At 40.0% G+C, this 13,555-nt stretch overlaps 1 long non-coding RNA gene across 2 annotated transcripts in view; it reads left to right on the forward strand.

The window, feature by feature from the left end:
- Window positions 1-13,555, forward strand: part of LOC138163239 (uncharacterized) — a 102,697-nt gene that overhangs the window by 76,121 nt on the left and 13,021 nt on the right. The window contains exon 4 of one of the 2 annotated variants that reach the window (XR_011168851.1): window positions 5,758-7,240. The exons of the other annotated variant lie outside the window; for it this stretch is intronic. This is a non-coding gene — a long non-coding RNA (uncharacterized lncRNA). Of the gene's footprint in view, window positions 1-5,757; window positions 7,241-13,555 lie in introns of those variants that run through there. 2 annotated transcript variants of the gene reach the window in all.

A 13,555-nucleotide genomic window follows, 5' to 3' on the forward strand; every position in this document is an offset into this window, starting at 1 on the left:
ATTGAACAATATTGCTGTTACTGTGTACAGCATTCTCTTGGTTCTGTTCACGTTACTATGTATCAGTTCATGTAAACCTTTCCAGGTTTTTCTGAAATCATCCTGCTTTTCATTTCTAATGGCACAATATTATTCCATTACAATCACATACCACAGCTTATTTGGTCCTTCCCCAGTTGATGGGTATCCCTCTGACTTCCAATTCTTAGCTACTACAAAAAAGGGCTGCCATAAATATTTTTGTACAACTAGGTCCTTTTCCCTTTTTTGGGCTGTCCTTGGAATAAAGAACTAGCAGTGGTAAAACTGGATCACAGTTTTGAATGGCTGTACCCTCTTTTTGAAAATTAGAATATTCCTACTTCAGAGAAGGTAAAAAGACTATGAATCATTTAAATGTCTGTATGAATAAATTAGTTCAAACAAGGCTTCCCTCCTGTCATGTCTGACCATATCACCTGCTGCCCCTATTCAATCAACTTCAGTGGCTGCCTATTAGCCCAAGGATCAAATATAAAATCATCTGTTTGGCTTCTTGAGTACTTTATCCATTTGTCTTTTCTTACCTTTCCAGTTTTCTTACACTTCACCTGACTCTCATGCATTCTGTGATCCATTGATGTTGGCCTCCTAATTGTTCCTCCAACAAGATACTCCATCTGCTATTGACTTCTGGCATTTTAATTGTCCCCCATGCTTGGATTTCTCATTTTGTTCATTTATGTCTCCTGGTTTCCCTGACTTCCTTCAATACTCAACTTGATCTCACTTTCTGCAAGAAGGCTTTCCTCATCTTCCTTAATCTTAGCGCCTTCCCTCTGAGACTATCCCCAAATTATCATATCTTATCTATTGTTTTCCCCATTAGATTATGAATTCCCTGAAAACAGGGATTGTCTTTTGTCTTGTTTTGTATCCCAAGCACTAAGCACAGAGCCTGGTAGATACACATAGTAGACACTTAATAAATGTTAGTTGACTATCATTTAGCTAGGATCTGCAGCACAGAGGAGAACCAAAGTTTTGATTATGAGGTAGGTGGCAGGTAATTTGGGAGCCCACAGAGTTACAGGGAACAGGTGTACATAAATGGAATGGCATATAGGGGCTTAGGGCAACATAAGGACACTAGAAAACTGGACAGACAAATCTTAAGAGGTGGCAGAGCAATGTAGAAAGAGGCTTTCACTGAAGACAATGTCATTTGAAAAAAGTTTTTGATATTTTCTATTTCTACATCAGCATGGTATCCTATGTATCCCTCTCCCTCCTCCTCCCCAGGAACCATCCCATATGAGAAATACTAATTTTTTTAAAAGAGGAAAAGAAAAATCAGCACAACTGAGAAAGCCTGAGGACCTGTGCAAAGTATAACACCTGTGGACCTCCCACTTTCCCATCCTCTCATATCTCTTCATTAGAGTACTGTCTGATCTTCATCATTTTGTTACATTTGCTTTTGGTTTGGGGTGTGACATTGTTGCAGGTACTGTGTATGTTTTCTTGGTTCTGCTTACTTCACTGCATAAGTTCATATAGATCTTCCCATGCTTCTCTGTGCTCATCACACACATCATTTCTTATAGCACAGTGATGTGCCATTACATTCATGTACCACAATTTGTTTAGCTGTAGTAGGCATCTACTTTGTTTCCAATTTTTAGTTATTACAAAAATGTAACTACAAATATTTTTGAGTATATGATGTTTTTCTTATCAATGGTTTCTTTGGGATAGGTAAGCTCAGTAATGGAGTCTCTGTTTCAAACAGTATGGACATCTTAGTCACTTTATTTGCATAATTCTAAGTTGTTTTCCAAAATGGTTGTACCATTTCACAACTCTACCAACACTGCATTTGTGTACTTTTCTTTCCATAACCTCTCTAACATTGATTGTTGCCATTTTTGTGATTTTTGACAATTTTTAGTGTGTGGGGTGAAATATTGGGGTTGATTTGATTCCCATTTCTCTTATTATTAGCAATATGGAGTATTCTTTCATGTGATTGTGAATCTTTTGCAATTTTTCATTTGCAAACTATTTGTTTGTATCCTTTGACCAATTACCTACTAGAGGAATGGCATCTATCTATGTATGTGTGTGTGACATTGTTTAAATATCATGGATATTCCCTTAGCAGAGAAATCTAATATAAAGCAACAAGAAATCTGGTATAGGTTATACATGTACAATTGTATTAATCATATTTCCACATCAGTCATGTTGTGAAAGATGAATCAGAAAATGGAAAAACCATGAGAAAGAAAAAACAAAAAAAAATGAAAATAATATGCTTTGACCTATATTCAGACTCCATAATATTTTCTTTGAATGTGGATAACATTTTCCATCATGAGTCTTTTGGAGTTGTCTTAGATCTTTGTGTTGCTGAGAAGAACCAAGTCTATCATAGTTGATGATTGCACAATATTACTGTTACTGTGTATAGTGTTCTTCTGGTTCTGCACACTTCCCATGGCATCAGTTCATGTAAGTCAGAAATGTCAAATTTTTAACAGAAATTCTAGGAAGACTGAGACCAGCAGGTAATCTAGGAATTTCTAAGAAGACTGATGTTTTTCTGGACAAAGGTTGATTCTCTAATGAAGTAACAAAGTTAACTGGTGATGAGACCATTACAGTTCCTTGAGCTGCCTTTTCCTATTATTTAATAAAGCATTAACAGGATGGCTTTCTCCAGGGCCACCAAGAATTAGTCCCAGAGAAGTGGTGGGTTTCTATCACTCAATTAGAACGTTTTCAGGAACTAGTATCTTCTATACTGGTGTGCTTTCTTTTGATGTTCATCTTTTCTCTTGGTGTGCTCCCAGAGAAGTATTCTCTTATCTGACACTTCTTACATATTCTGCTAAGTAGTTGTAGCGGCAAGCACCCCAGTGTCCCCAGGGTTGCTGCCACCGCAGGTTCTTAGATCTGCTTTGTTAAAGGAAAGCAACTCAAAATGGGTTAACAAGCTTACTTTAATCAGTCAAATATGTATCATTTACCTAGTTCAGGGGAAAAAGGTCAGCACCCCAAACTTCAGAGTATACAGATAGAATTATCAAGATGGAGAAACAGATCAAGTAGACAGTTTTCAAACTGTCCAACCATTACATCCATACCCAATCAACATTTGGGTTTCAACATCTGGGTTTTTCAAAGCCGAGGAGGGGCTCTCAACAATGGCTTCCCAGAATCCAGATCAAATCACAGAACACTTCTCAAAGTGAGTCCCAAAACAAAGCCTCAAATCAAGGCTTATATAGCCTTCTCCTGGCTCAGAGAATGTAACAACTTTCTTGACCCACTGGCCAATCAAAAAGTATCTTCTGAAAAACAAGCCTCCCACCCCAGGCTCCAGGTGCACTTTAGCCTAGGGGCAGGGAAGATCTTTAAAATTTACATTCCCATTACAGTAGTATAGTGGTTAGAATGTTGGACTTGGAAGTTCAGGAAGAACTTAGTTCAAATCTTGTCTCAGAAACTTGCAAGCTGTATGACCTTGTATGATTAACTAAACCTATTTCAGACTCAGTTTCATCATCCATAAAATGGAATAATGTTTCTTGTGGCACAGTGGATAGAGCACTGGACCCAGAGTCAGGACAACCTGAGTTCAAATCTGACCTCAGACACTGTGATGCATAAATTCATTAGGACATTCTGACCTTGCTCAATATGCCTGCAATCTGACTTTAATCTTATTCCTATCCATATGCTGAAGGATTGTTTATGATGTCTGTTACCAAGAAGGACTGGCCACCTTTCCCAGAATCAGATATTCCTAAACAGAAATGCTCTCAAGGATATTTTGAGAACAGCTCCTTTCCCCTCAATCACACATTTAATTGGCAAAATGCCTTCTTGGTTAGAAGGAACTACTAAAGGCAGGTAGTCCTGAGCCATCTTTGGGAGTCCCCACTGCAATACAGATGGACCTGTAGCCCAGGACCCTCCCATCATGGCTGTGGAGGCTGACCCAGGACCCCCCAGCCATGTGTTCCAGATACAGGTAATTCCCAAGTTGATGCTGATCAACTGTGGTAATATTGGATAAGTACTGAGACTTACTGATTGTGGAATAACTTTTGAGACTTACTCATTATGGCATACCTAACGAGACTTATTGACTGTGACATACCCATTGAGACTTACACATTGTAGCATACCTATCAAGACTCACTGATTGAGATTTATTGATTGTGACATAAGTATTGGGACCTATATTATTGTTCACTTACTCATTGAGACCTTTATTGTTATTATTATTAATAAATACTACTCATATATGTGTGTGTGTATATCTCAAACTTGAGACTCTATCATTTCTGAACCAATCCAAACTGAAACCAGATTAAGCTGCAGCAAATAGGGCTGCTTCGCAACATAGACACTTAGCTGTGTGCCCCTGGGCAAGTCACTTAACCCTGTTTGTCTCAGTTTCCTCATCAGTAAAATGAGCTGGAGAAGGAAATAGCAAACCACTCCAGTATCTTTGCCAAGAAAACTCCAAATAGGATCGTGAAGAGTTGGACACAACAGAACAACAACAACAACACAGTGTTGATATAAGGATCAAATGAGATAACTTCTGTAAAGTGCTTTACAGGTCCTAAAATGGTAGCTATTATTATGAAGCTGCTACCAAATAGCCTAATGGAGCCAGATTTGCCCCCTATGCCTTAGGTAATCATAAGCTACTCATGCTTCAATGGTCTTGTTTTCTCTGGATATCTATTTGTATTTTGCACAGTGGTCTTCTATCAAAAGCACATCCACTTCCATAGTGAGTGGACCCTACTTTCTGGATTTAGGACTTTGCATTTCAGATGATCTTGGCCCCTCTCAACAGTGGGAATGTACAGGGTCTTCCCTTTAGGAAATGCGCTGTGTGATGATGGCCTATGTGTTGGGGCACTGAGCTTTAGTCTTGGCTCTGCCTCTCATTCATCCTGTGACCTTGGGAAATTCAGTAACAAATTATCTTGCAGATAAGAAAACTGAGGCTCAGAGACTAAGTCACTTGCCCAAGGTCACACAGGGGGCAGAGCAATCCCAGATCCTCTGCCTTCAAACGCAGAATTCTATCCACACTACCCAGAAGTAATAGACAACCTCCAAGTGAGGTACCACTGTTGTTGTTGAGTTATTTTTCAGCCCCATTTGGGGTTTCCTTGGTAAAGACATTGGAGTAGTTTCCTATTTCCTTCTCCATGTCACTTGACAGATGAGGAAACTGAGGCAAACAGGGGTAAATGACTTGCCCAGTGTGACATGAGCAAGTAAATTTCTGAGGTCAGATTTGAACTCAGGAAGAGCAGTCTTCCAGACTCCAGACCTGGTACTCCATGCACTATGGCGCCACCTAGTGCCCTTGAGTTAGGTTCTGGGAGAAAGGCAAAGTTTAGATAAGATCTTGTCTTTTCCCACCTGTAGCTTACAGCCTAGGAGGGAGCTGTATCAGTTAGGTTGTATAGGAGGTATAGCATCGGGTTTGGAATCAGAAAGACCTAAGTGCAAATCCTGCCTCCAAGCACTTACTGTGTGAGCCTAGGTAAGTCACTTAACTTGTTTGCCTCAGTTTCTTCATTTGTCAAATCACAATGATAATAACAGCACCTACCTCCCAAGTTGTTGTGAGGATCAAATGTAATGATATATGTGAAGAGTTTTGCAAGTCTTAAAGTGCTACCTAAAGCCTGACTGTTTTACATATGGCAAGTATGTGATCAATCATCCTCTCATTCACAGGGGACTCCCAGGAAAGAAAAAGGATGTTAGAAATTATCTTCTTCCAGGTATAAAAAGGAGCACATGGATAGCAAAAGGAAAAGACAAGACATTGACCTGCAAGTGAGATTAGAGAGAAGACTGTAGCTGCATGTCAGTTAGTCAACAAACATTTATTAAAATCTTTGTTCCCTATGGGAATGTATGAGGACTTGCACCTCTGGTGTGAGAGCCTGCAGAGCTCTTTTAGGGCTGCTCATCTGCTTTCAGTGTCCACCTTCAGGTAACTCTCACCCATGGCTCCAAGAAGGTGGAGCATGTGCGGTGACCACACTCCAGCCCTTCAGTGACCCCACTTCTCAGCAAAGCAGCTAAACCTGATTGACAGTGACAAAAAGGCCTCAAACCTATCAGTGAATTAGGGGTATGTCCATCCCAACCATATGAAGACTTCTACCAGTGAACTGGGTAGATGAGAACATTTTGTTCCAATGGTCATGAAAGCGGCTGAAGCCGGTGCCATGGAGTTCTTAGAGCTTGGTTGGGCATTAAAGACACCAAGGTCACCCACTGCAGCCTGGGCCATCGCCAGTCATCTTGACTTTCATCTTGTCACTGAACTTCAATGACTCTGAAAGAGAGAGTGACATCTACAACTTTGCACAACTCTGCCTCACTTAATTCCAATTCACATCCAAGGGAGATATCACCTTTGATGTCGTTGGTCTTATGGAAGAAAAGGATGAACAACAAAGAGAACCAGGTGCATCAAAGAACGCTCATTAATGAGCAGTCAGGATGGGGAGGGGCAAACTCATGGACCTTTCCTTTACAGACATTAGCATAAACTGCATCTCAAAGCCCATTTACATGGGACTCTCATCAGTAGAAATGAATTTTTCAATGTTCCATGCTTGGTGAGAGGTGGAGTTGACAAGAACTTGACAGAAGAGAGATCCTGGTGTTGTGGCTCAAGAGAGAAGGCATATGGTCCCTGAAGGTAGAGAAAGACTCTGGGAAGAAGCTGGCATATCAATCATATCCTTATCCCTAGTTTATTACACTAGTGTGACTTGGGGAATTTCCCCTTGGGTGAGATCTGGGGCTCTTTCTGATTTGAGCAGATCTTTCTCTCCCAATGAGATATTCACTCTTTATATCAATGTCTGACACATTCTCATATGTATCTTTTCTCTGACTTCTGATTTCTACTATCTGTCTTAGATAAATGGGTTTATTTGCTATTTGCTATATGTGTTCACTGTGGAATTAGCATTTGGTGGGATGGGATTTAAGCCTTGGATAAATTGTGTGGAGACACTCTGATCAGAAGCTCAGTTTGGACCTAAAAATTATTTCCCCCATACTAACAATATTTAGAGGAGAAAATAGATAAAATTTTAGCCTTGTACTTTCTCTCTTTGAGAGTAGTCAGCCTCTGGCCCCAACCTCCTACTCCCCTCCTGGCAGGCACAGCCTGAGAGTGAGCAAACTCCCTTTATCAATACACAGTAGCACCTTTTTTGCAGCTGATAGCCACAGAGATAGGTCCAGAATCTTGTTCAGGGACACAGCCAGTGTATATGTCAGAGGCACAAGTCTTCCTGGCTTTGAGGACAGGTCTCTAACCACTATGTGTTGTGGCCTAGTGGCTAAATAAAAGCCATCCTACATTTTATATCTTGTTAGCCTGAGTGCTTCCAGGAGATGAAGACCCTTTGTAAGGAGGATAGAATGAACCAACCATTTCTCTAGGTGGTAAGGCTGAGCCAGAGAATTTTGGGGAAAGACATGACCTATTGACATTCCCATGATTTCCCTCGGTAGAATCATGAACAAAAAAAATTTGTCAAAAGAGCTTTTATTCCTAAATTGTACCAGGACAAATTATGCTAGTCAGTGGGGCTCAACTGATATTGAGGTTACCTCCCAATAAGTATAATGCAAAATAACTCATTAAGTATTTTAGAGAATGGCAAGCAAAATTTGCTATGAAGCCTGAGGGTGGTAAGAGGGTCATGATTAACTGGATAAAACTTTCTGGAGGAAGTTGAATTGGGCTTTAAAGTATAGACTTCAATGGGTTTTAGGAATGGCATTCAAGGTATAGGGAAAGAGAAAGAGGAAGATGGAGAAGTAGAGGGTAGGTATGAGCAGGAAAGAGTGGCTTGGTTTGGTTAGAGCATAAAGTATATGTAATAAAGTGGTATGAAGTGACCCTGACTAAGTAGAATGGTACCAGGCTTTGGAGGGTCTCAAATGTTAAGCTAAGGAATTTGGACCTTATTTTGTAAGGCACAGGAAACCACTGCAGGGTTCTGAGCACATTAGTGTCATGACCTAGGAATCATGGAGGAGTCAGGAGGAAGCAGGGGAAGGATGTAAAGAAACTGGAGAGTGAAGGCAGGAAGACCTGTTTATTTCATAATAGCAATGAAGGCCTGTGCTAAGACACTACCAATAGGAACAAAGGGAAAGGGACAAATATGGGTTATTCTAAAAAAGTAAAACCAATAGGATTTGGCAACTTTACATATGAAAAAAAGGAAGAGTAAACAGTAACACTAATGGTTTAAAACATGGGAAACTAGGTTATTGGTGATAGTGCTGACAAAAATAATGAAGTCAACTTGAGAAGCAGGTTTTTGGAAGAAAATAATAAGCTCAATTTGGGGCAACATGTGTATAAAGACAATAGCTGAAGCCATAGGAGTGAGATTGCCAAGGGAAACAGTATAGAGTCAGGAATGTCAAAGGTGGAACCATAGTGAAAATCCACTTCAAAGGCTAAGAAGAAAAACAGAGTGATTTAACCAGTCTGAGGCACACAATCTATAAAGAGGGTAACTAGATGATTTTAAAGTTCCCTCTAGTTCTAAAATGTTATAATAATTTTAATTCCTGGAACTAAATATACTTACTACCTTTAAAATGGTCCATTTTGTTTTGCTTATTTACTATCTCTGGTCAAAAACTGGAAGAGTGGAATATCTGTCTCTAGTAACGATCTTCCTAGTTTGGTCATTAATTCAGGTTATTCACTGAAAGGTCAAATATTGAAGCACAAGCTTAAATACTTTGACCACATAATGAGAAGACAGAACTCATTGGAAAAGACCCTGAAGTTGGAAAAGACTAAAGGCAAAAGGAGAAGGAGAAGGCAGAGGATGAGATGGATTGATAGTATCATGGAAACAATGTGCATGAACTTGGACAGAATTTGAGAGATAATGGAAAACAGAAGGGCCTGGAGTGCTATATTTGGTGCATGGAGTCACAAAGAGTCGGACGACTGAACAACTCCACAACAAGATGTTTGGGCATATCTTTTTTTTTTGGGGGGGGGGCAGGGACAGTAGTTGTGGAGGAAATCAGAGATTCACAGATTTTAAGTAAGAAGGAAACTTAGAAGTCATATAGTCCAATGCTTTCATTTTACAGATGAGGAAAGTGAGGCCCAGAGAGGTTAAGTGACTTGTCCAATGTCACCCAGGTGATAGGGGTAGATTTACGATCCAGGTCTTCTACCTCCAAATCTAGTGATCATTTTACTCAATCACACTGCCTTTCCATTAGTTTAAAGCTTCAAATTCCAAGTCCTGACACTCTTTCTTAGTTTAGGAAATCTCCAGTTTTTAAAATACATGATTGTCCTCCCTGATATCACTTCCAAAAGATTGTTTACTCTTCAACCATAGAATTTCAAACATAATCCAATCCAATCCCAATCTGACCAGGAGTTCCTAAACTTCAATCCAACTGTGAATCTCTATTTTCCATGAATTTATAAAAAATCTTAACACTATTCAATACTACCACTTAGGGGCAATGAGTTCCATAAGTTTACTACTCATTTGTTATAAATTAACTTTTCTCAAGCCACAAAGAATGTCTCCCATATTCTACTATGTTGGGTTTGGCAATCACGTGCATGCTTCTCCTATCTGTGGTCTTGGAAGTATTGAATAAAAGCATAGATGGCATATTTAACAACATTGGAGATTTCATGAAACTGCTGTGAATATTTTGGGCAAAGGAATCCAGATCTAAAAAATTTTCAGCTGTATGAAATGATGGGCTGAGTTTGGTGGAGGGAAAAATTTTAATAGGGAAAAATGCAAAGCCCTATGTGAAAGTTTGAAAAGTAAATTGCTACCCAAGTGTAAGATGGTACTTATGGCTGGACAATCGTTCACATCAAAAAAGGCCTAGAGGTTTTAGTGGACTGCAAACTCTATGAATCTACAATGTGAGAAAGCAACTTTAAAAAGCTAATATAATTGGAGGAAGCTGTTCTATAAGCATAGTGGTCAGATCTATAGAGGCAGCAGGATGCAATGAAAAGAAAAAAAACATAAAAAAAAACATTCTGGGCCTTTCTCTATGGCTATCAGCTGCAGAAAAGGTGCTACTGTATATCGATAAAGGGCGTTTGCTGACTCTCAGCAGATGTGGGTTCTAATCCTGCCCTAAACATATTGGGTGAACCCTGGGCAATTCACATCTCTGAGCATCAATTTCTTCTTCTGAAAAATCGGAACTATGCTATTTGAACTACTTACCTACCTGACTGGGTTGTTGTGAGGAAAGTACAGCAAGAGCACTGGACTTAAAATCAAGATAGCCTGGGTTTTAATCCTGCCTTATATATTTACTAACTTTGTGACCCTGGGCAAGTCATTTATAATCTCCAAATCTTACTTTATCCGTATGTAAAATGGGGATAATAATACCACTTATCTCCTGGGATTGTTGTAAAGATTCAATGACATAATATAGATGCTCTCCCAGTTTTGGGCACAGTTCATGGCACTTAGTAGATGCTTAATAAATAGTTAACATTTGTATAATAACTAATAAAATTTATTAAGTATTCAAAAGTTTTCAAAACATTTTAGTCAACTAGCATTTATTAACACCTAACATTAGCTCTGTCTTATAGTCATCCTCTCCCTCACCTCTACCAAATTTTTTGGTAGAGCTCTTGTCAAAACCCTTGATGAAGCCTGAACAAATCAAAACAACTAACATGGAAAGGAGAAAAAGCAAAGTGATGGTCATGCTGACAGAGCTAATACACAAGTGTTTGACCTCCAGCCAATCATTCCCCCTCTCTGGGCCCCAGATTCTTCATCTGGGATGGTTCCTACAAACACATAACTTGTTCAGCAGTTCCCAGCATAACAGAACCTGGGAAACATTCCTTGTAACTCAAGAAAGGGACATTTCATACAAACAGAATGAGGGGACTAGCCCAGATGACCTCTAAAATCCTGTCAAGTTCCAACAATTTGTAAATCTATAAATCATATTCCCCAGGCCTGGTGACAAGGACACTTGTCTGGAAATAAGGAAATCTGGATTCTATTCTTGCTTCTGCTACTGCCCAGTTGTGTGACTCAGCATTCTCATGTGCAAATAACAACACCTGAGTTCCAACTCCCTCCCACCCTCACCCTACCCCCAGGAGTAGGTAAGAGAATTAAGTGAGGCAATAGATATCAAATGTTTTGGAAAAAACATTAAGAAGTATTATCTCAGCATAAGATATTAATCACCAGCAAGAATATTCAGTTAACCATTGGCTGTGACTCTTCTTTTCCAAATATACTTGTCTTCAAAGAATATGTTAGAAAGACCATTCTAGCATCCACATATGACCTGCTTGGAAGTAAAGCAAGCTGCCTGCTCCGCAACTTTCCCACTACTTGTTGTTATAATTCTCTGGTGGGAACTGGGTATTGCTTGGAGGTAACCCCAATCCTGACAGTGAGGTTCTGCAGACAAAATACAGTTATTGGAGAACCTACCCTGTAAATCTAACACCTCCTTTTCTCAGGAGTAGATTCCTGCTTATGTAATAGACCTTTGAGAACTGACTAATATAGAATTTATAGTTCAGAGGGATAAGTCCTGAGAATGATTCAGGATTATCATGCTCTTTTAGCTGGAAGGTGAACTTGAATCCCATGTTGAAATTCCTACTCAAGGGATATAAATAGTTTTTAAGACATGGACTGAAAAAAAAGAATGGGAAAGGAAAGATCTGAGCAGCAGCCATGGGGAGACACCGAGCCCCCAGCCCTCCTCAGGCCTTACTTCATTCTTCAAGCTGAACTGGAAAGAATTGATGGCAATAGATGAAAGTTGAAACCCATGAAAAAAACTGACAGAGACCGAAAGAACAAAGTGACAGGAAGTCTGAATTATGACAGAGACGTAAAGATTTGAGGTAGGTTTCACGGCCCCATAAGACATCTTGGAGCAAGAGTTGGCCCAAAGCTACCAGTTGTGCCTATCTCTTCGAGGACTGTAGGACGTTCTCTCTTCTCTCTCCAACTTTCTATGGCTGCCTAGTTGGTCATTGTCCTTTCTTCTTGAAGAGGACCAAAATGACATCACTATGTTGGGGTCAAGGTGTAGCGTGTCTGACTGTGGCTGATCAGACCGATATGAGCTAAGGAGGCTCTATCTACCAGAGGTCATAATCCATAGGAACATTTCTCGTGGAGATGTCTCTAAATCTGTACATCTCACATTTCCTTTGAGCTACAGCAGTTCTGCTTTGCTCATAGAGCACAGTGCCTTCTCTGATGTGGGCACGCCATGCTGAGTGGTCCTGTGCCAGTGTCTCCCATGTCTCACAAACAATTTCAAAGTTCTTCAGAGAGACCTTGTGAGTGTCCTTGTGTTGCTTCTTCTGACCTATGTGTGAACACTTGCCTTGTGAGAGTTCTCTGTAAAAGTCTTTCAGGCAAACATACATTTGGCATTTGGACAATGTGGTCAGCCTATCAGAGTTGTGCAATCTGCAGTAGAGTTTGAATATTTGGCATTTAAGGTCAAGAAAGGATCTCAGTATCTGGTACCTTATCTTGCCAGGTGATCTTCAGAATCTTCCTAAGACAATTCAAATGGAAGCAATTCAGTTTCCCAGCATGGCACTGGCATACTGTCGAGGTTTCGAAGACCTACAACAATGAGGTCAGCACAACGGTTCTGTAGATGTTCAGTTTGGGAAGCAGCCTAATACCTTTTCTCTCCCATACTTTCCTTCAGAGCCTCCCAAATACTGATAATGTGTGGTAAACTCTGGTAATGTGTGCATCAACTTCATCATCTATGTGTACATTCCTGGAACGTGTACTGCCAGGGCAAATGAACTCACCCACAGCATTCAAAATTTCTTCATTTGCTGTAACTGATGGTTCCATGTATGGATGGTGCGGTGCTGGCTAGTGGAGAACCTGTTTTCTTGGTGTTAATTGTTAGGCCAAAATTAGCACAAACTGCAAAGAATCAATTCATACTTTGTTGCATCTCAGCCTCAGAAGTTGCATTGAGTGTACAATCATCTGTGAACAAAAAGTCATGTACCAATTCTTCCTGCACTTTAGTCTTGGCTTATAGCTTTTTCAAGCTAAATAATTCTGTGTTCTACATGGTAGATAACCTTGATGCTATTTTAGTTCTTATATTATCCATTATCTAGAACCCAGGCAAGCAGGTCATGATGAAACTGGTTCATGCTGAACTTTTTCAAGCAACCAAATTTTGCCATGATTTTCTACAAGCCCTCATGCCTGACAGTATCAAAGGCCTTGGTCTGATCAATAAACGTTGTATACAGACCTCTGTTCTTCTGATGTTTCCTAGAGTTGCCAGGGAGAAAACAATACGTCGGCCATTCCTTGGCCCTTTCTGGAGCCACACTGACTCTCAGGCAGATGACCACCTTCCAGGCAAAGAATCAGCTGATTAAGAAGAACTCTGGCAAGAATCTTGCCAACAATGAGACCTTCCTGCAATTTTCATGACA

The sequence above is a fragment of the Petaurus breviceps genome, unplaced genomic scaffold, assembly GCF_028583685.1.
Source record: "Petaurus breviceps papuanus isolate PSGF00001 unplaced genomic scaffold, PetGlider_PUasm1.0 187, whole genome shotgun sequence".
NCBI classification, from domain to species: Eukaryota; Metazoa; Chordata; class Mammalia; order Diprotodontia; family Petauridae; genus Petaurus; species Petaurus breviceps.